At 43.9% G+C, this 22,053-nt stretch overlaps 1 protein-coding gene and 1 long non-coding RNA gene across 3 annotated transcripts in view; one reads left to right on the top strand and one right to left on the bottom strand.

The window, feature by feature from the left end:
• The window catches only part of RNF144B (ring finger protein 144B), a 138,343-nt gene that overhangs the window by 24,866 nt on the left and 91,424 nt on the right, over window positions 1-22,053 (top strand). The gene's annotated exons all lie outside the window — the stretch shown is intronic.
• The window catches only part of LOC142827161 (uncharacterized), a 46,316-nt gene that overhangs the window by 12,599 nt on the left and 11,664 nt on the right, over window positions 1-22,053 (bottom strand). Inside the window, exon 3 of the long non-coding RNA XR_012901628.1 lies at window positions 9,649-9,803. This is a non-coding gene — a long non-coding RNA (uncharacterized LOC142827161). The remainder of the gene's footprint in view (window positions 1-9,648; window positions 9,804-22,053) is intronic.

The following is a 22,053-nucleotide window of genomic DNA, read 5'->3' as shown; positions in this document are numbered from 1 at the left end:
GCCTGCCGCAGCTGTTTTACTTTCAGGCGCACCTGATCTTGCATGCACCTGTGTCCCTTTTGGGCCATGGCGGCCACTATGCGGCCGCAGACGGCCGCGTTCCTCCACCTAGTGCAGAGATCATGGAGGTTGGGGGCCTGCCCCGAAACCTCAATGAGGTCCATGACCTCCACACTAGACCAGGAGGGCGCACGCCATCTACGGCCCCTGGATGGCCCCTGGCTGCTGGGGGACTGGGCAGGGGACGGCTCGCTGGCACTGGCTGCCTGGCTCATCCTGCGGCCACTGGTTCGGGGCAGAGACTGCTGGCAGGGCTGGCTCTGGCAAGTGCTGTCTGGCCAGAGTCTACCCCTTTAAGGGCCCAGGGCTGGGGGAGAGGAGAGGAGTTTTCCTGGTTTGGCCCAGAGTGGCCACCAGGGGGAACCTGGGAAGGACTAGCCTCCAGCTTGTTTGAATTAAGTGGCTACACAGCCCTTAATTCGAAATACTTAATTCGAACTAGGCGTTAGTCTTCGTATAATGAGGTTTACCTGGTTCGAATTAAGCGCTCCGTTAGTTCGAATTAAGTTTGAACTAGCGGTTTGTATGTATAGACGGAGCGGTGGAGAGCTGGGTGCCAGTGGCTTGCTGTCTCATGTTTTGGGGCCACTGGGTCGGGGCAGTGACTGCTGGCTCTGGGCTGGCAGGCTTGGAGCTGGCACAGGCACTGTGGCCAGAGTCTACACCTTTAAGGGTTCCGGGGAGTGGGGGAGAGAGAGGAGTGTTCTTGGTTGAGGCTGGAGTGGCTATTTCAAATTTGGCGTTATTTCTTGTAGAATGAGGTTTATCAAATTCGAAATAAGCGCTCCGCTTATTTCGAAATAGCGGTTTGGCTGTTTAGACACTAGGAAAGTAATTTCAAAATAAGGGCTGTTATTTTGAAATAACTTTGCTTTGTAGACATACCCATAATTATCGGGGACTTGGTATGATTTGTAAAAAGGACTCTATCATGTCAAGGAAATCATTTATAATATGAATATATCATATTTTGGGGACAAGATAATCATTCTCTATTATTTCATGATTTAAGGTGAGATCAGCTCAATCTTGCAAAATCATTATACAAATTTATCATCCAATACCTATAATTTACTTCCCCTTCCTTAAACTAAGGATACTTTTTCCACTTCAAGAGACTAAGTACAAATTTGCAAGATTATAGCTTACCACTTGAAATGGAGGATAAAGAACTGTATATCTGACCACTAGAGGTCTCTTTAAAGTAATATAAAGTAGCAGAATGTCTTGTTTTCATGGAAAAAGCTACCACTCAGGCAATGCTCTTGAGTATTGTACTTTTTCCAGATCCAAAGAAAAGCTCTGCATAAATTCTAAAACCTGGTTCTTTCACCAACAGATGTTGATCCAATAAAAGATATTATCTCATCCACCTCATCTCTCTAAGAAAAATTGAAGGCATGTTCCTTTCAATAATTCAGTAGTTAAAGGATGATGTAATTAGACATCTACATTGATATATAATTATCTTCTTTTATTTTCAATTAAAACAAAATTATGGTCTTTAAGTAAAGGAAAGAATGGATTTTGTTGTGCTGTAAACAAATATATTTTTGGGACGTTAGAACCACTATATGTCCTAGTCTGACTGGGTTTACCCAGTATTTTTTATGTCATTTCCTGATCACCATTTGTTCAAATTTCCTTCATGTCCCAATTTCAAACTGCTTGGCCTAAGGCAGGTACACTTTTTACGTATCCTTATTGTATGTTCTACTCCATCTGATTTATTTTCCCAAATAGTGGTTGTATTCTCAGTAAAGCATTATTAGGCCTGAATTTCTATTGTATTACATTACATGTAGTCACTGGCATATCTATACACAGATGGTTTAAAATTACCTCCCTTAGTTGGGCACCCTCGGGACCTGATTGGTCTCGGATGAGGGATTTTGCTGGACCGGGGGAGGTCATTTCTAGCCCCTCCGCTGCCACCCCACCCCCTATCCTGCTGCTCTGCCAAGCTTCCTGACTCTGCCCCAGCATCCCATCTGGTTTGTGCTCTGGGCTTCCCATTCCCCTTTCCCCCTCCCCAACATTTCCCCCCGCCACACCCAACACAACCCAGCTAGGCCACACACCAGCCTTCCCGGCTTCCCCCCCTTAGCACAGCTGAGCTATGTGCTGGCTTCCGGCCCCACTGCAGCTCAGCTGAGCAGTGCACTGGACTGTTCCACTCCTGACTGCTCCCTTCCCCCATCCTCCCAGCAGCACAGTAGCTTCCTGGCTTCAAGTTCCCCAGCACCCCAGCTGGGCTGCATGCTGGGTTCCCACTCCCTCTCTGATTTGTACTGGCCTCCAGGTCTCCCCCACCCCCTGCAGCATGCTGGAACTCCTCTGATCCTGGACCATGGATGTTGGCAGACCAGAGAGTCCCGGTTTATAGAAGTGCAACCTGTATTATGATTTGGTATTATTTTACATCCACTGTACAGATGTCAATCACTGTTCAAAGCGCAAGGCAGTGGAGAATGATAATCTATTGTATACAATGACATAGCTTCATGGAAGTGAACTTTGTTACTTATCTAATAACTAGATCTATTGTGTTTATTTCAGTCTTAACTGATACTGTTGACAATGAAGCTAAAATAAAAGGTGCTGTTTGGTGGGAAAATTAATGGAACCACAGCTGTGGTTGAAACGTTTTAGTAGAACAGTGTTCTCATTGCCAAAGTTTAAATGGTGCTTGGCAGCAGAGTATATTTTCATGTATTATCATTTATATAGCTTTGGGGGTGTTTCTCATTGTATAATGCTTCCTGTACACCTGTTGACCTAATGTCTTTTCACTGATATTGGTGTAGTCTAGGAAATGATGACTGTTAGAGAGAAATGCTACAAGTTGAAACTAGGTATTGTAATATCATTAAAGTACATTCATTCTAGCTAACAGATTTTAGTGTTCACCACTGCTTTACTCCTTCAGAAGAGGGAGGCCAAAGACTATGCACCAAAACTAATAAACTATCATTTGAAGTCTGAAACTTGTCAATAAGTTTAAGGAAAAGCTTGAGGAAAACAGCATATAGGCTACTGAACTGTATAAATGACTAAGGGCCACATTTTTGCATGTCTAAGGGAAAAAATAGTGAAAAACCTAATGAAACTGAAGGGCTTGTCATGAAATAGTCACTGCAGCACGAATGGAGATTTCCCTGCATTAAATAATGGTTGTCAATAGCAGAATTATTTTACATGGGATCCGACTTCATGTTATCACAGTTCCCAATCCCTTAGGGTTATTTGGTTCTTCTGCACTGTTTTCCCACAGGGGGAAGGACTTGTGCCTAGGTCTTTGTAAGTTTGTTCTGTACCATAAATTCAGCTTAAAGGCTGAAAACTTTGGGTTGTGAAGAAATGTAACATAAATTTGAGCATACACCCAGGGTATGTCTACACAGCAAAGTTATTTAGAAATAACAGCTATTATTTCGAAATAACCATCCTAGCGTCTACAGAGACATTTAGTTATTTTGAAATTAAATCGAAATAGCGGTGGGCTTATTTAGAAATTGATTCGCATGAAAATCAAGTTGGTCCAGAGAGACCCCCAAAACTGAGCCCTGAGCTTCCCCTCTCCCTTCTTCCCTTGCTTCCCCCTTCCAGCTCCCTCCTCCCCTCTCCTATCCTCTCTCTTCCCGTCTCCTGCCTCCTTTCCCCAGTCTCACCAGAGTTTCATACCCCCCCCCCCAGTTTGGTTAAATAAAGAGAGTTTGTGTTCATGAAAATACGTGTATTTTATTTTACATCAGGAAAGGGGGTTAGGGAGGGGTAAGTGGAAGGACGTGAGGGAGGAATGAGGCACAAGCCCCCAGTGGGACAGACAAGGGAGGCTCTTAGTGCTCCTCAGGATGGAAGCTCTCTTGCAGGGCCTTCTGGATACTGACAGACCCCCAATGGACCTCCTGGATGGCAGTCTGCAAAAAGTGGAGCCAGGCTCGAAGCAACATGTCCAAGAGAAGCACCAGAGTGCCCAGGGGCATCTCCAGCTCCATGTTGCAGAGTGCTGTGGTGTTCTGAGTGAGGGCAACCAGAGCACGCAGAGACAAAATGCTTTGCTGTTCCTCATCGAGGTAGGCAAGCAAGTAGGGAAACCTGAGAACTCACTGTCCAGGGGGGTCCCTTTAAGCACAGACCTCAGATAGCTTCAGGCAGCAGCCACACAAAGTAAATCCTGACCTGATGCCCTGCCGGACCTGGTTCCGGCCAGCCTTAAATGCGATTCAGCGTCCACTCAGTGGGACGCGCTATTTCAAAATAGCAAAAAGCTATTTCAAAATACATTTTGTGTGTAGATGCGTTATTTTGAAATAAGCTATGTCGAAATAACTATTTTGAAATTAGATATTTTGAAATAACACTGTAGTGTAGACATACCCATAGTGAATGTTTGAATTATTTTAATGTCAGATGTATCCTTCTATATGAAACTTGAAAGCCTGCTTATTCAAAATACCCATTGTCCCAAAAAAGGATTGTATCTTTATCACAAAGAACAATAGATTCTAGCAGGTATTGGTCATAATACTAGATCCCTTGAATAGCCAGCAGTGGGAGCATGGTGAGACAGTTGTTCTTCCCTTTCATGACTCCTCCCAAGTCCCATCAAAGTGACATTACAGGTCCCACATGATACGAGCTGTAGAGGATCAATTCACATTGAGGCCATGGACATGTTTGTGTGTACACACCCAACCTGCAAATGGCTCCATTCACAGTCCTTCATAAAAAGCATTCCTGTGACAGGTTAGTGACTATTCTGGTTTTACAGTGTAAATCTGAGTTCACTTGGGGATGGCTAAACCCTTTTCCTTGCATTGGTTGACATTTTTCTTTAACTCCCACCAGCATTCTTATACAGCCTTTTTTTGTACTCTGGCAAATCCCGTTCATCCATTCTGTAACTGAGTAGTCAAAGGACAGCAGGGAAGTCTACAGCCTCTGTGGGCTCCTGTCAAAGTAGTGATGGAGCCGGCTTTGTGCTCCCAGAAGCGGTGGGCTGAGAGAAGAAAGAGCGGGGCTGAGGTCAGCCATCCCTCAGCACCACCTGGAATGTACCACACTGGCCCCCAGATACTCCTCAGCACTGCCAGGAGTGTGCCCCCCCTTAAGTACTTCCTCAAGCATGTGGTCCAGAACTCCAGCAATGATTTAAAGGGTCTGGGGCTTCAGAGCCTAGGCCCCTTTGAATCTTCGGCCCTGAGGAAATTGCCCCCTTTGCTCCTCTACTACATACCTTGTCGACAGGCCTGAAGAGTAGCATGTGTTTAGATTGTTAACAGTATTTTTCGTCACAGAGCTAGAATTGCAAGAAAAGTGATGATTATTGAAACCTGCTTATAGCACTAGGTTTTCTTGTTTAATATTTATAACAGTAAGTATATGATTACTGAGGATATTACAATTTCTCTTTCCCTATAAATAATTGAGGTCATGCCTGACAATTTCCACCAGCAAAGCACTTTACATTTTCTTTAACAATTATTGAAGGGTGTATGTGTATTTGTAAAACATACTTTGCTAGAATTAAACGAATTGAAGAGTCAGTCTTTATATGTTGTTTATAAAATCATCTGAAACCTGTATGATCACAAATTTGATCTATACTAAGCCTATACTAAAGTCAGCTTTTATATTTCTGCCTATGCCCAAATGATTAAATATGGCACAAATGACAACTTAGATTAGAAAATGACAAGCTTAGGTCTGTCTCAGCTGATTCTTGTAGCCGTCACAGAACAAAATAGTATGCATTATAGTACAGTTCATAAAACTGTAAAAAAAAACAAAAAAATCTTGTCTAGTAAAAATACCAATCAGGTATCAAATAATTTGGCAAGTAGAAGGCTTTGTGGTATAATCAATGGTTGGTCCTTGGAATATTTAGGGCATGATTAAACACTGGAATAAATTACCTAGGGAGGTTGTGGAATCTCCATCTCCGGAGATATTTAAGAGTAGGTTAGATAAATGTCTATCAGGGATTGTCTAGACAGTACTGGGTCCTGCCATGAGGGCAGAGGACTGGACTTGATGACCTCTCGAGGTCCCTTCCAGTCCTACTATTCTATGATTCTGATTCTATGGTTTGGAGAGACCCTATGTACAGAGCCCCGGGGGCATACAAAATTTATATCTGTCTCCAATATATGATCTGAAAACATGGTCCGTGGGTATCTGCAGATTTAAAGCAGGTATCCAAAGCTTTGCAGGACTCCTCTACCTTAATGGTGACAGTAGACAGGAAAAAACAACTAGCTGGGGGCATCCTGTTTATGAATGAAGACAATGGATGTGTGTGTGGGGTATCACTGGGGTTATACTTGGGGGACAGGCTGCCAACATACTTGTTATAGGATTGGATATCACAGCTGGTGGCCCATTGAGTTGGGGAGCTGTCCTATCTCTATTTGATCAGCTTTAGATTGAATATAATAGGTAGAGGTTTTGAAAAGCTTGAGCTCAGTTTTGCTATTGTCAACTAAAATATACAATCCTCATTTGAAATAGTGGAATAACTTTATTTTTGCACTTGTATAACTCAACAACCAGCAGCAGGACTAGATTTTAAAGTTGGCAGGAATTCTACTTCTCCAGGAGAAATGTAAATCAAACCATGACTGGAAAAAATGTTTAGAATTTTTTAAATGATCAGTGATTAAAGTTATATGTCCAGAATGAAGAGCCATGTAATTATAATCTGCTAATTTGTTCCAGGATTAGTTAACAAACCTAGTGTGCTTTGTGACTTGGCACATATTACTTAGTATGCACTAAGTAATACACAGTCTTCCTTCATGGAGCTTCAGGGAGTAGCCGAGTTAGTCTGTACAGGATAATCTTAAAAAACAACAAATGGTCTGGTAGCATTTTATAGACTAACAAAACATGTAGATGGTATCATGAGCTTTCATGGGCACAGCCCACTTCTTCAGCTGACAGGAGTTCTGAGTTTAGGCAAGGTGGGGAGACTAGCTCCATGCTGCCAGAAGGGGCAGGGCCTTGGGTGGAAAGGGTTAGGGCAGGGTAGTCAGCCCTCTGCATCACCCGAAGTATAACATGCTGCCTTCCCCAGCCCTTAGAGCAGCCTGGAGCATGCTGTGAGGCACTCTGATGGCAATTTAAAGGGCCTGAGGCTCTGGCCACCACTGCCACCATAGTAGCAACAGCAGCGGCTGGGAGTCCTTGGCCACTATCGCTGGGCCCCAGGATAGTGGCTCCATTTCCCCCCACTCCATTAGTGAGCCAAGTTAAACATAATTTTAAAAAGTCTTTCTCCGCCAACCCTGAGAATTCCCCCTCTAGGGAGTCCATCCCTCTTGTGGGAATGGAAGAAAGGAAAGCCCCTTTGTGAAAGCTCCGCTAGCCAATGACGTGAGTGTGTAAAAGTACAGAACATGGAGGGCTGGGAGTGGGATGCAGGAGTCCCACCCACTTAACTGAGGCTACATCTAGACTACAGACTTCTTCCAAAAGAAGCTTTTTGCGGAAGAAATCTTCCAAAAAAACTTCTTCCAAAAGAAAGCATCCACACTGCAAAAGTGCATTGAAAAAGCGATCTGCGAGTAGATGCTCTCTTGCATGTAAGCTGTGATTGCTATGGATGGAATGGCCACCAGGGCACCTGTGCTTTTTCCTCTTTCCTCTTCTTCCAAAATAACTCCCTTTTCCACATCCACACATGCCTTTTTGCGAAAGAGCTCTTTTGAAAAGCTGGGTCCGGGACGTAATAACATCCGGTTACACCATACCTCTTCTCTCTCTACCATCCACCTCTCCCCCTCCCCCACCCTTTTCAGGGACCCCTCTCTTAAGGCTCTCCTTATGCAGGAGACCCTTCGCCTCCTCAGTATAGGAGCAGTGGAGAGAGTGCCGGATCATTTCCACAGCAGGGGTTTTTACTCCTGTTATTTTCTTACGGAGAAAAAATCAGGAGGGTGGAGACCCATTTTAGATCTATGACATCTCAACTGGTATCTCAGAAAACATAAGTTCAAGATCGTGACGCTAGCTTCTATAATTCCAGCATTGAACCCAGAAGATTGGTTTACGTCCCTCGATTTACAAGACGCATACTTTCACATCACAATTCACCCTGCACACAGACGCTTCCTCAGATTCGCGATAGACGACCAACATTTTCAGTACAAAGTCCTTCCCTTTGGCCTGTCATCCGCTCTGAGAGTTTTCTCAAAGAATCTCTCTGTAGTGTCAGCCTACCTCCGCCAACAAGGCATAATGATATTTCCATATCTAGATGACTGTTTACTCAAAGTGCCCATGTACGACCAAGCCCTATGGGCGATCCATGGACCAGAAACCTATTTACAATCCCTAGGTCTAGTAGTCAACATCCAAAAGTCCTCTCTAACACCTCAAAGTTCCCTAGAGTTCATTGGGGCACAGTTAGAGTCTACAACAGCAAGGGCATACCTTCCAAAGACGAGATTCCAGAGGATTCAGGATCTCATCTGCACTATCTTGATAAGCCCAAGAATCGACATACTATCTTGTCTAAGGCTATTAGGACATATGGCAGTGACCACTTATGTGATACAGCACGTGAGGCTGCACCTGAGATGCCTACAGTACTGGATCGCCTCAGTATACCGCCCTGGCGAGCACAACATTCATAGGCCAGTTACAATACGCAATACAGTCAAACATTCTCTAAAATGGTAGATGTCCACCTCCAACATGCTTACGGGCATCCACATCCACAACCAGACAGCCAGACTACCACGGATGCATCCCTCATGGGATGGGGAGCACATTGCATGGGAGAGCGGGTGCAAGGCCAATGGACGGCAACGGAATCACTCCAGCACATCAATCTGTTGGAACTGAGGGCAGTACGCAATGTATGCAAGGCGTTTGTGTCCAAAATCACATACCACACAGTCCAAATATTTACCGACAATACCAATGTGGTATATTATATCAATCGCCAAGGCGGAGTGAGATACAAATCCCTCTGTACAGAGGTTACACGCCTATGGAATTGGTGCAATCAGCACAAGCTCAATATCATTGCAATATACCTGCCAGGCAAAGGCGACTCTATAGCGGACACACTCAGCAGACAATACTTCCCCCAACTTGAGTGGGAGTTGAACCCACGATTCACACACTTCAAATTTCAATGTTGGGGGTATTCTTGCATAGATCACGTATACCAATGCAAAATGCCCGAATTACTGTTCCAGGGCAGGAGTGGGACCAAAATCGCTTTTCTCCTCAAATGGAATCAGGGCCTACTCTATGCTTTTCCCTCGATTCTGCTTCTTCCCAGAGTACTGGAGAAAATAATTACGGACCGGGCCACCATTATACTAATAGCCCCATACTGGCCCAGACAAAGTTGGCTTCCAGTCCTAATACAGATATCTCTGCATCCACCATACCATTTTCTGCAGTCCAAAGACCTACTAATACAACGGGGACAGACCACAATACACCCTCAAATAGACCGGCTACGCCTCATGGCCGGTTCCTAGTTGGTTCCATCGCACAGAGCTCATCTGCTCGCAAGAAGTAAAACACGTTCTATTACACAGTAGGCGTGACTCTACCCTCAAAACTTACCTTTATAAATGTTGAGGTTTCCAATCATGGTGCAATGATAACAGTCTCGATGCTATGATGCTGCTAATCCATTGGATTTTGGACTATGCATTATATCTCCAACGTTCTGGCCTCTTGATACCATTCATAAGGGTCCATCTCTCTGCGATCTCCACCTTCAGGGACACAATAGAAGGACAATCAGTGTTTGCTCACCCCATGACAAAAAGATTCTTCAAGGGCCTCGCAAATTTTACCCCCTGAGGAAGGCCACTCCAACACTGTGGGACCTTCAATTCGTCCTAGATATTTTAATACGGCTGCCTCTTGAGCCGATGGCATCTTGTGAGTTCCCAATACTTACCATGAAGGTGGTCCTCCTCCTGGCCATCACTTCAGCATGAAGGGTAGGCAAACTTGCGGCTCTCTCAGCCAACCCTCCTTATACCCTCTTCACAAACACCGGAGTCATCCTAAAGTCACACCCTAAATTCCTCCGAAAAGTGAACTCCGAATTTCACATCAATGAGCCAGTAATATTACTTACCTTTTACCCCAAACCGCATAAGTCACCTCAGGAGGCAAGGCTCCAAATACTAGATATCCACAGGGCTCTGGCGTTCTACATTTAGAGAACACGGCCCTTCCGACAATCACAATGCCTCTTACTATGCATGGATGAACGATCTAAGGGTCACCCATTATCCTCACAGCGGATTTCTAAGTACATCGTAAAATGAATTACTCGATGTTACGAGATACAGCATAAAACGTTGCCAACATTGATTCGTGCACACTCCACGAGAGCAACAGCAACAACGACAGCTTTCCTTTTTGGCATATCCTTATGAGACATCAGGAGAGCAGTCATTTGGTCTTCGGAATTCACATTTGCAAAGCACTATGCAATTGACACTGTTATTCGAGACTCAGCGCTGGCATCAGCAGTGCTTTCCACGGTCTAGAGATCCTGAGTCCAATCCCACCTCGGTAGACCAGACAACAGCTTGATACTCACCTACAGTGGAGCACCCACGGGGACACTACCCGAAGAAGAAGAGGAAATTACTCACCTTGTGCAGTAACGACTGCTCTTTGAGGTGTGTCCCCCCGTGAGTGCTCCATGTCCTGCGCTCCTCCCCGATCGGAGTCTCTCTTTATGTCTTACAGATGTATTCAATTAGGAGGAACTGGCGGGAGCCGGACCGCGCGCAGCCTCAAAAATGGCACGAAGGGCACGTGCCGCCACTGTGCATGCGTGGTCCGGCTAAACCATGGCTTATAAATCTCTGACCTGCGGTGCTGGGATGAGCCTGACACCTATAGTGGAGCACCCACAGTGGAGCACCCCGGGGACACATACGTCGAAGAACCGTCATTACTGCACAAGGTGACTAACTTCCTCTTGTGTCTTGGCCTGGATGTATGTATTCTGCAAAGTGATTGGACCCTGACAGCATCCCAATAAAACTGAAGGTTTTAGAAACTATTAGAAAACATTTTTCTATTACTTTCATATTTACTAGAGGGAGTTGAAAGGCTAAATGAGTTCTGTGGTTTTGATGATAGTGCTAACCTTTCACTACTGACATGCAGCTCCTGGGCCTCTACCCCCTGCAGCACTCCGAGACTCTCTGATCCTGGAACATCTGTGGCCATGCCGGATCATGGATGTGGCCGGACCAGAGAATCCTAGATTTCAGAAGTGCAACTTGTAATCAGATCGAAAAGAACCTACTATTAAAGCAGCACATGAATTTTCCAAAGATTTCCATGTTTTGTAAGATGTAAATACATTTGACTTAATATAAAACCATATCCAGCTGTATTGGTATGATTGTGATTTAGCTAAATGTTTCAGGATCCAGGATGCAAAAACTCACCTCCACATTCATAGGTTATTGACAACATCTGTTGCATGATTCAGGAATCTGATCGTCCTACTGGCTACGCAAACAAGTACACCAACAAAAACATGTTCTTTATGCTCCCTAAAGTCTGTTCTGACTCACTGGATACTCTGTACTTCACTCCTGAACAACTAGACAGTGTTATCAAATTGTTAGCAGGTTCCAAGAATTTTAAATCTGAATTTCCTCTTCCGTAGGATGAAAAGAGTTATTTGTGTTAGTCAGCGGAAGCCAGAAAATGTTATTTCAAGCACAACATTTATGTATACAGTTTCAAATATCTATTTAGGAATAGTTATAATATGCTCAAATATGATTGATCTTGTTTTTGCCTGATAGACTTCCCAGTGTTAAGTGTTAGTTTGTCCCTCAGTGATCACATACTATATATTTATTTGATCTCTGGTTTTACTGGTAGTATAATATGCATGACTGAAATATGTTCCTGCCTGTCATTACTGTATATGTGTGGGATTATTTGAAATTATCTTCCTTAGTTAAGACCTTTTTGGACAAACCTTTGCTATCTGTTGGATTTTGTGCTGAAACTGCTATTACAAGAATGGAATCAGTGATATGGTACATAGCGAATTATGAAGTTGTGTGAAAATTAAAGAAATAAGACACGGTTAATACCCATTATTTATTATTTTGTATTTATCTTAAGGGGTTTCTTTGGGTTCCATGTGCAAGGATGCACCCAAACATATAAGAAGCTATGGTCTGACATGCAAGACTGATTTGACTACTTGTCTTGTTAGTGGCTGTTTGAATTATATGACAACTTCTATATGTGTCAGTGCATGCATCTCCACTACATCTTTGATGAAATGCTACTATTGTTAAGTCTCTCTGGAGAGCTGACACAAATGAAGCCAACCAGTTATATCTCTAGTTGACTGATGCCCCATTCTTAGACAGGGAACAGCATACGGTATCACCTTGAAGATCTTCTTGTATTCAGTAGTGGAATCTCATTTCTGTGGCCCAGAGTGTGACAGTATAGTTGGTCTTTTGCTGTCCTTCTGATATGGCAGCTCGCACACCCTTGGATAAGAGTGCTACTGGCCCTTGATCATCCATGGCAGATCAGTGCCACATGGGAACCAAAAATTATGCCCTCATAGTAAATTCAGGAGTCTATTGTCGTACCAGCCTGCTTATTCATTTGATCATAGATCCAGGCTCAACAAACTACTATCTGGTTTGAGAAGTGCTGCTGTGACTATGCACTGGCTTGACCTGGTTTCCACTACATGCTGTGACTATGGGGAAGCATCAGATATTAGCTCATGTGGTGCAAGAGTGTCTGTCCTGACATCTGAAGTGTGATCTACAGTGCCTAGCCTCCCCTGAGACTGACAGAGGTTAACCTCTGGCTAAGGAACCTGGTTAAAAGTTTAATGTCTGCAGATGAGAGAGCAACCTTCACCAGAGATTTCTTTTTTTCATAGATGGCTTCTTATTTTTTAGTCATCCTTCTATGAATTATTAACTTCTGGGATGGGATCATGTGTTTTGATGACAACAGTACAATCGCAAGGGTGAAATTCAAGTGGTTGATTCCTGAAGTAATCTTGCTAGCATAAGACGATATTTTTCAATGGTGGTTGTGGTTGGTGAATTTAAAAAAATCAATTACAAACTATTAAAGTAACTATAAAGGTCTTACTTATTAATGCCTGCCGTGCAAAAAACCTGGAAAGCTGGAGACTTTATTGTACATTTCTATACACATAAACAATATTTTCAAAAGTGATTAATGATTTTGGGAGCCCTGATTTTTTTTTATGTTCCCAGCTTGACATACCTTTAAAAAGGTCTAATTTTCAAAGGACAAACACTGAGCACTTTGTGATAACCTAGGCCCCTTTTAAGGAATTTCCAATGGTCTCTTAGTACTTTTAGGCTGTTGGATTCTCCCACCAGCCCCAGCATGGGTTATTCCTTCCCACCTAATTAGGACCAGTCTATCTGCTTCATCCTAAGAGCTTCTGACTTTCCCATCCCATGTAACTGAGATTCACCCTACCGACAACCTTCGCTCTTTCCACCAATCCACAGATGGATAGAAACAAACTACAGGCAGTCCCCGACTTATGTGGATCCGACTTACGTCGGATCCGCACTTACGAACAGGGCTTTTCTCGCCCCGGAGCTCACGGGCGGCGGATCCCGGGCTGTCCCGCTGTGGGCGTGCTCCGCGGCTTTGCTCCTGTCCCCCTGGTCTGCTGGGGGGGGGGGGGTCCAGCAAAGCCGCTGGACCCCCCCAGCAGACCAGGGACACCAGAGCAAAGCCGCCGCCTGGGCGGCTTTGCTCATTTGCCTGGGAGCAAAGCCGCCCAGGTGGCGGCTTTGCTTGGGTGTCCCTGGTCTGCTGGGGCGGTCCAGTGGCTTTGCTGTACCCCCCCAGCAGACCAGGGAGACCGGGAGAAGCTAGTGCCCCCCCCAGCAGACCAGGCTTTTCTTGTCTACCCCTGGGGTAGAGCAGCTGGGGGCTGCCGGGTTGGTCCTGCAGTGCCGCTCCGGACCAACCCGGCAGCACCCCAGCTGCTCTGCCCCAGGTGTCCTGATTCAGCCGCTGCTGGTCAGTTTCAGCAGCGGCTGAATCAGGACGCCTGGGGCAGAGCAGCTGGGGTGCTGCTGGGTTGCTCCAGTAGCGCCGAGGAGCGGTGCTACTGGAGCAACCCAGCAGCACCCCAGCTGCTCTGCCCCATGCGTCCCCAAGTCAGCCGCTGCTGAAACTGACCAGCGCTGACTACAGGAAGCCCGAGGCAGAGTTGCTCTGTCCCAGGCTTTCTGGAATCAGCCGCTGATCAGTTTCAGCAGCAGCTGACTTGGGGACGCCTGGGTTTCTTAAGTTGAATCTGTATGTAAGTCAGAACTGGCATCCAGATTCAGCCGCGGTTGAAACTGATCAGTTTCAGCAGCGGCTGATGCCAGTTCCGACTTACATACAGATTCAACTTAAGAACAAACCTACAGTCCCTATCCTGTACGTAACCTGGGGACTGCCTGTACTGAATAGTTCAGGTACAGAAAATTCTTTAAAAAAAATCATGTGGTGGGGTGTATCAACCCTACACTGGTGTTGCAGGGGGCTGGTAAACTGCTTTGGGATCGAGAGGCCCCGACCCTTTACCCTTGTTGGTCATGCACCCAGTGGTGGAAGCATATATAGAGGCAGAGCTGGCCTTACCATGAGGTGAACTGAGGCCTCAGATGCCAAACTGTGTGTGTGTGGGGAGGGAGGGATGCCATTAGGACCAAGAGTGTAGAAAATTGTGTCTGCTGCTCGTGCAGCGAGGCAGCATGGGGGCGTCATTTGAACTCCCCACCTCAGGTGCCAAAATGTTGTGGGCTGCCCCATATTGAGGAAACAGTTCAGCTCAGTCTGGGCTGGCTGAGATGGAGGGGAGTTGCTGTCCAGAAGCCACACACTGTCTCAAACTCCTGCTAGCTCCCTGACATTTGCATCCCAGAATTTCAGAGCCATTTACAATCATTAATTATATAAGTTTCACAGTGCCCTTGTGTGGCAGGTCAGTATTATTATAACCATTTACTGATGAGAAAATCGAGCCAGGCTGAGATTGAATGATTTTCTCAAGGTCACACAGGAATTCTGCAGCAAAGTTGAGACTAGAACCTGGAATAGAAATTCCAATCTCTGAATCCATGCCTCAGCTGCAAGACCTCTCTGGTTTTTGCTAGAGCGGTGTGAAGCAGTTGCATAAAAGGCACCCTGATCAAAACCAGATCATCAAGGAAACACAAGGTCTGCTTCTTGGCTTATTAAACTATGACTGTATGTGACAAAACTCAAGTACAAATACACAATGTAATAGCTATGTCCATAAATAGCTACAAGTCTAGTCAGTACTCCCTTGACTTCAGAAAAGATTACTACATTTTTATGAAATCACTTAGCTTTTTCATCATTATTGGCAATGCCAATCATTTGCTTAAATCCACATTCGGATCAAGACCTTAAAAGTGATGAAACTACATTGTTTTTTTTCTGTTTAGTTTAATAGAAAAATACTTGCATCATTAATAGAACTTCAAGCCTGAGGGAAATACCTACTAAATGAGGAAACTCTTGATGTTCATTTCTTTTACTACCACATTTCCAAAAATGCTTGTATAAAAAATAATAAGAGGACTGATATAACTTTGTTAGAATTTTGGACCATTTTTTTCGTGGAACTTTAAACCTGAAAGATAAAAATCCTGAGTCAGATTTTCTGACTCTCTCCAAAGATGGCATAAAAGGAATTCTCTAACTGGGGATAACCCACAAGGAGAAGTTTTCAGCAGATTTAGAGCCACTGCAAGGAGTGCTTTCTGGGGCAGGGAAGACTAGTAGCTGGAGTACTCTGGTGTCTCTGGTAGATGGTTCTTTAGTGACTGTTGCCAGTTGAAGCACATTATAATAGTTCCAAGACTTCTAACCTGCCCTAGGGCTGGGGATGGGACAGAGAATCAAAGAGCTGTAACTAACTCCCTCCAGTCATCCCATGTTCTCCTGTGATCACTGCAAATTGATTGCTGTCTTTTTGTAGCTATCATTTAAAACACAATTTTTATTTGTTCTCCCCACTATATTCTTCAATTCCCTTCCTCATTGCCAATTTCATTCGTATCAACTTTGCTGACCCAAAGAACTGACTGTTTTATGTAAGTTATGTACAACATTACATCAAAAATCCCAGTTATTGGGATTTCCGTGATAAACATACTAAAGATATCCACCCAGGTTACAAAACCAAAAGTGCATGACAGTCAGCACAAAGGAAGTTATGTCAATATTCAAGTGATTTTGTTTCCCCCTTCCTGTCATTTTGCTTCAAAGGAAAGAAATGCATGTGTTCTTGTAAAAGAGCCAAGAATGAGTTGAGGAGATTCAAAAGCAGCACTATGACTCTCAGCCACCAAAGCTGTTAGAGAATATGATCAAGAATAGCATGAATGATTTAGTTCCTTTTTTCTGTAATTGCATAGTATTCAGATACTAAATAACTAATATACCACACTAGTTTTTTAGCCTGAATAAAATAATTCAAGACTGAAATTAATGCCATTTCTGTTGCACATTCTGATCTAAAGAATAATTGGAAAGGGCCTAGGATATTTGCAAAGACTGTTGCTAGTCAACAAATGGTAGTTTGCAATAGGGATACAATAGTTATCTGTAGAGATAGTCAAAAATGGGGAAAAACAGTTAGCAAAACAATTAAGTTGTTTCCTTTTTACAGGGGTTGAGATAGAACAATTTTTCATTTTGGTAATTTTTCACAAAACAGTAATTCATTTTTTTTTGAAAATTTGAATGCATCATTTTCTTCCCTTGTTTTCCTCTCTTCTTTCCCCCACCTTTGAGAATCAGAATTTTAAATTTTTCCTTTTGCTGTTTTGTATCTTTTCCAGGGGTTGTGTGTGTGGTGGAGGATACATCGTTCATTTATTGCATTAAGAAATAGAAGGAAATAAAGGAAAAGTGAGGAAAAGAAGGGAAAAACCTTGAATATTCAAAATTTAAAAAATGTCAAAATTTGAAATATTTTAATTTTGGTTTCTGATTGGAAAATTTTGCTGAGAAAAGATCACTTTTCATCAAAAGAAATATTTTAGCCAGATCTAGTTATTTGTATCTGGAGTGGCTTAAGTGCTGGCTAGATAACTTCATATTTGAGAGGGTTTCCACTATACAATCTGTTGAGCCATATCGCCCATAGAAAAGTACAGGGGAGTTAGACGTAGGCAGATGGATTTTCAAAGGTGAAGTGATGCTTCACAAACAATTAATTTCCATATAATTTCCTCAATGACAGCAGATAGTTGTGATTCAGAAGACATTATTTGCTTGGACCTAAGCAGTGTTTGACCAGGAAAAGTAAATGTTATGTGTCCTGCCCTTTTGCTCCATTGGGTCTCATAGGGCTTCATCTCTGCTCTCATGTCACTTTAGCTTGGCTTCAAGAGCTTCTCTGCCCATTAGAACTGCCACTGACTTAAAGAAGAAATTGTTGAAATATCATGTAAAGGCTGGTATTTTTCATGAAATCCAGGGGCTTGAAAACAATGAAAACTAGACACCACTTAGTGTGAAGTGAAAGTCCTATATTGCTTCAGTGTAATTGAAAGAGCTGTCACTATATTTACAGTGAAGTTTTGGTTTGCTTGATTGTGAACGTCCACCTTGGTAATTTTAGGAATGCAACATTTACCACCTGCCAGATCATGGATGGTAAGTGTCTCATTTCAAGTAGATTTCCCTCCTTCTCTGAGTAGGGGAAAGGAAGAGATGTTACCACTACCAGCAGGTGTCATTAGAACAGGTTTTGGAACAAACTGAAAAATCAAACAGTAATAAGTGACCAGAACCAAATGGTATTCACCCAAGAGTTTTGCAGGAACTCAAGTGTGAAAGTGCAGAACTACTAACTGTAATCTGTAAATATCATTTAAATCAGCTTCTGTACCAAATGACTGGAGTATAACTAATGTGACATCAAATTTTAAAAAGGGTTCCAGATGTGATCCTGGCAATTAGAGGCTGGTAACCCTGACTTCAGTATTGGGAAAACTGATTGAAATTATAGCAAAGAACAAAATTATTAGACACATAAATGAATATAATTTGTTGGGGAAGAGTCAACAGTGTGATGCTGTTGCAAAAAAAGCAAATATGATTCTAGGTTGTATCAACAGGTGTGTTGTAAGTAAAACTCGTGAAGTCATTCTGCCGCTCTACTCTGCACTAGTTAGGCCTCAGCTGGAGTACTGTGTCCAGTTCTGGGCGCCACATTTCAAGAAAGATGTGGAGAAATTGGAAAGGGTACAGAGAAGAGCGACAAGAATGATTAAAGGTCTAGAGAACATGACCTATGAAGCCAGGCTTCATGAACTGGGCTTGTTTAGTTTGGAAAAAAGAAGATTAAGGGGGGACATGATAGCGGTTTTCAAATATCTAAAAGGGTGTCACAAGGAGGAAGGAGAAAATTTGTTCCTCTTGGTTTCTGAGGACAGGACAAGGAGTAATGGGCTTAAAGTGCAGCAGGGGAGGTTTAGATTGGACATTAGGAAAAAATTCCTAACTGTCAGGGTGGTCAAATATTGGAATAAATTGCCAAGGGAGGTGGTGGAATCTCCCTCTCTGGAGATATTTAAGAACAGGTTAGATAGACATCTGTCAGGGATGGTGTAGACGGAGCGTGGTCCTGCCTTGAGGGCGGGGGGCTGGACTCGATGACCTCTCGAGGTCCCTTCCAGTCCTATTATTCTATGATTCTATGATTCTATGAACATGGTTTTTGTAAAAGGAAATTAGGCCTCACCAATCTACTGGAATTCTTTGAGAGGGCCCATAGGCATGTGAACAAGGGAGATCCAGCGGATCTCCTTAGATTTTCAGAAAACCATTACATTGCTCTTAAGCAAAGTAAGTTGTCATGGGATAAGAGGGAAGGTAACTGGTTAAAAGATAGGAAATAAAGGGTAGGTTTCAGAATGGAGAGAGGTAAATAACGGCGTCCCCAGAGGTCTGAACTGGGACCATTTCTATTCAGCATATTCCTAAATCATCTGGAAAAAGGAGTAAACAGTGATGTGCCAAAAATTGCAGATGATACAAAACTATTTAAGATAGTTAAGTCCGAGGCAGAGGCAAATAGCTACAAAAGGATTTCTCAAAACTGGGTGATTGGGCAACAAAATGGCAAGTGAAATTTAATGTTGATAAATGCAAAGTAATGTACACTGGAAAACACAATCCTAACTATAATATAAAATGATGGGGTCTAAATTAGCTATTACTCCTCAAGAAAGAGATCTTAGAGTCATTGTGGATAGTTCTTTGAAAACATTCAATGTGCCATGGCTGTGAAATATGTGAACAGAATGTTGGGAATCATTAAGAAAGGAATAGATAATAAGACAGAAATTATGATATTGCTTCTATATAAATCCATGGTACACCACATCTTGAGTACTATACGCAGTTGTGGTCACCCCATCTCAAAAAAGATATATTGAAATTGGAAATGATTCAGAAAAAGGAAACATAAATTATCAGGGCTGCAGAACAACTTTATATGAGGCGAGATTAATAAGATGAACTTTTCAATTTGGAAAAGAGATGGGGATATGTTTGAGGTCTATAAAACCTTGACTGACATGGAAAAAGTAAATAAGGAAGTGCTATTTATTCCTTCTCTTAACACAATAACTAGATGTCACCAAATGAAATTAATAAGCAGCAGGTTTAAAACAAACAAAAGGAAGTATTTCCTTATACAATGCATAGTCAACCTGTGGAACTCTTTGCCAGAGGATGTTGTGAAGATCAAGCCTAGCACTACTCAACATTGGAGGGCTACTCAACCCCCTCCTGGGGGGTCATAATGATACAGAACATGCCAAGAGCTGCAAATGAAGTGTGGTTGCATATACATGCAAATAAATATGCAAATATATGCAAATAGCTTCTTTCACACTGATGGGCATGAATACAAAGATTAAGGTAAGACTAAACAACACAGGCCCCATTTAAGTCAGTTCTGATATTAGTAAAATGCAATATTTACCCCATTTCCACCCATATGACAGCACTTTTAATGAGCAATGACAGTCCAGAAATTAACTACTAAAACGCATATCAACAGAAGGCCATTATATTGACTACAAAGTCTTCACCACATCCTCTGGCAAGGAGTTCCACAGGTTGACTGTGTGCTGTGGGTTCAGCCGTGGAAGGCAAGTGAGAAGTTCTGGGGCCGGCACGAGAACCAGGACTAATTAATGCCAGGGGGAAAGCTGTAAGAGAGAAAGAGGGTTTTTAACTCAAACTAACTGGCTGCCAGATAGAATTCAAAGGCTGGGCTGGGGCACCCCAGGACACAGGAGAATTGGTGGAGCACAAATCCATGACCTGAACTTGGGGTGTCAGAAATGAGTCCTCATCAGTGCACAAAACATGGAGGGGAGGGGCTGTCCCACCTTCTAACCCTTTTGGGGGGTATTTAGGGCCTTTGGTATATTTCTTGGAGTGATTTTACTCAGAAAAAGTTTCCAAGCCAGAGTGCTTCTACCTGCAGACACAAGAGTTCAGGGTGGCTGCCTCAATTGATTTTTGGAAGGGACCCACAGAGCCCAGGGCAGCCTGAGGGATTACCAGGGGACATGGCTTCACTCTGTAGTAACAGTGCAGCTGAGTGCAGCAGCCTGGGAGAGGGCTGGGAGGCACAAAGGAGCAGGCTCCTGCCACCTCATGGTTCTCCCCAGGTTATTCATGGCTTTCCCTGAATAAAATGGATACCGGGTCCTTGGCTCAGCCCAGCCTGGCCTGACACCGCTCTCCTCTCCCCCTCCTAACACTAGGCATGGAGGAACCCAGCCTGAATGGATCCCAGGACCCCAACCTTTCCCGAGTCCCAGCACAGACCTTTCTTGCCCCGGCGTTGCTGCCTGGCTCCGCCACCTCCGCCTCTCCTCGTCCCTCGCTGCCCAGGTCTGCCGTCACCTCACCACATGCCTTACTGCTTGGCTCCCCTGCTGCCTCTTGCCAACTACCCCCCTCCCACCTCCTCCAGCTGGCAGCTCTTGCGCATGCTCCGACTAATGGCCTGACTCAGGGCCGTGCCCCATGGCAAGAGCAGCATGGCTCCACTCGTGGGGAGGTGCTGCCACTGGAGGAATGCTCTGCCACTGCCTCTTGCCACCCCCCGCCCTGCCAACCGGCAGCTCCTGTGCATGCACCGATGTGCATGCAGCCTGGCTCAGTGCGGCGCCGTGCGGCTCTGCTTGAGGGGAGGTGCTGCCACTGGAGGCTACGGGGACGCAGCAGGCAGGTGGCCCAAGAAGTGACTGAAGGCTCCGTGGGCCGCATGCAAATGGGCCGCAGGCCGCATGAGACCCATGGGCCATGTGTTGAGCAGCCCTGGTCAAGACTATAACAGGGTTTTAAAAAGAACTACATAAATTCATGGAGGATAGGTGCAGCAATGGCTATTAGCCAGGACTGTGATTAAAGATTATTTTCTGATTACACTGTCAGTTATTTGACTGTCTTTATTACAGGTGATGCTACCTGTCTCCCTAGGCTACTTATATATTTTGATCTTCCAATTTTTACAGGCAATGTAACTTTGTCATCTGGAATCACTACAACTCTAGGTAGGTCGTCAAATCATTAATTAATGTGATACAGCAAAGTCAGAGAGCAGCAGAAGAGTAGTAGATGGGAGGTATATAAGACCTAGGATAATCAAGATCTTATTCCCTGTGGACTTGGGAAAAGATTACTACAGGGTAATTGGAATACCTGGAGCCAATTAAGACCCCACCCATGACCTAAGAAACCTCCCTTGCTTCAGTCAGATAGGGAGAGTAAAAGGAGAATTAACAAGTATTAGGAGGGATACTATTATTAACCAGAAGACCAGAGTACCAGGGAAAAGAAAACCCTGCCCAATCAGAGTAGAGGGACTCCCTTGGCACGGAGGACTGAGGGAAA

Source organism: Pelodiscus sinensis, chromosome 2 (assembly GCF_049634645.1).
Source record: "Pelodiscus sinensis isolate JC-2024 chromosome 2, ASM4963464v1, whole genome shotgun sequence".
NCBI lineage: Eukaryota > Metazoa > Chordata > Testudines > Trionychidae > Pelodiscus > Pelodiscus sinensis.
Note: the sequence above shows the minus strand (reverse complement) of the source record. Positions and strands in the feature narration are given on the sequence as shown.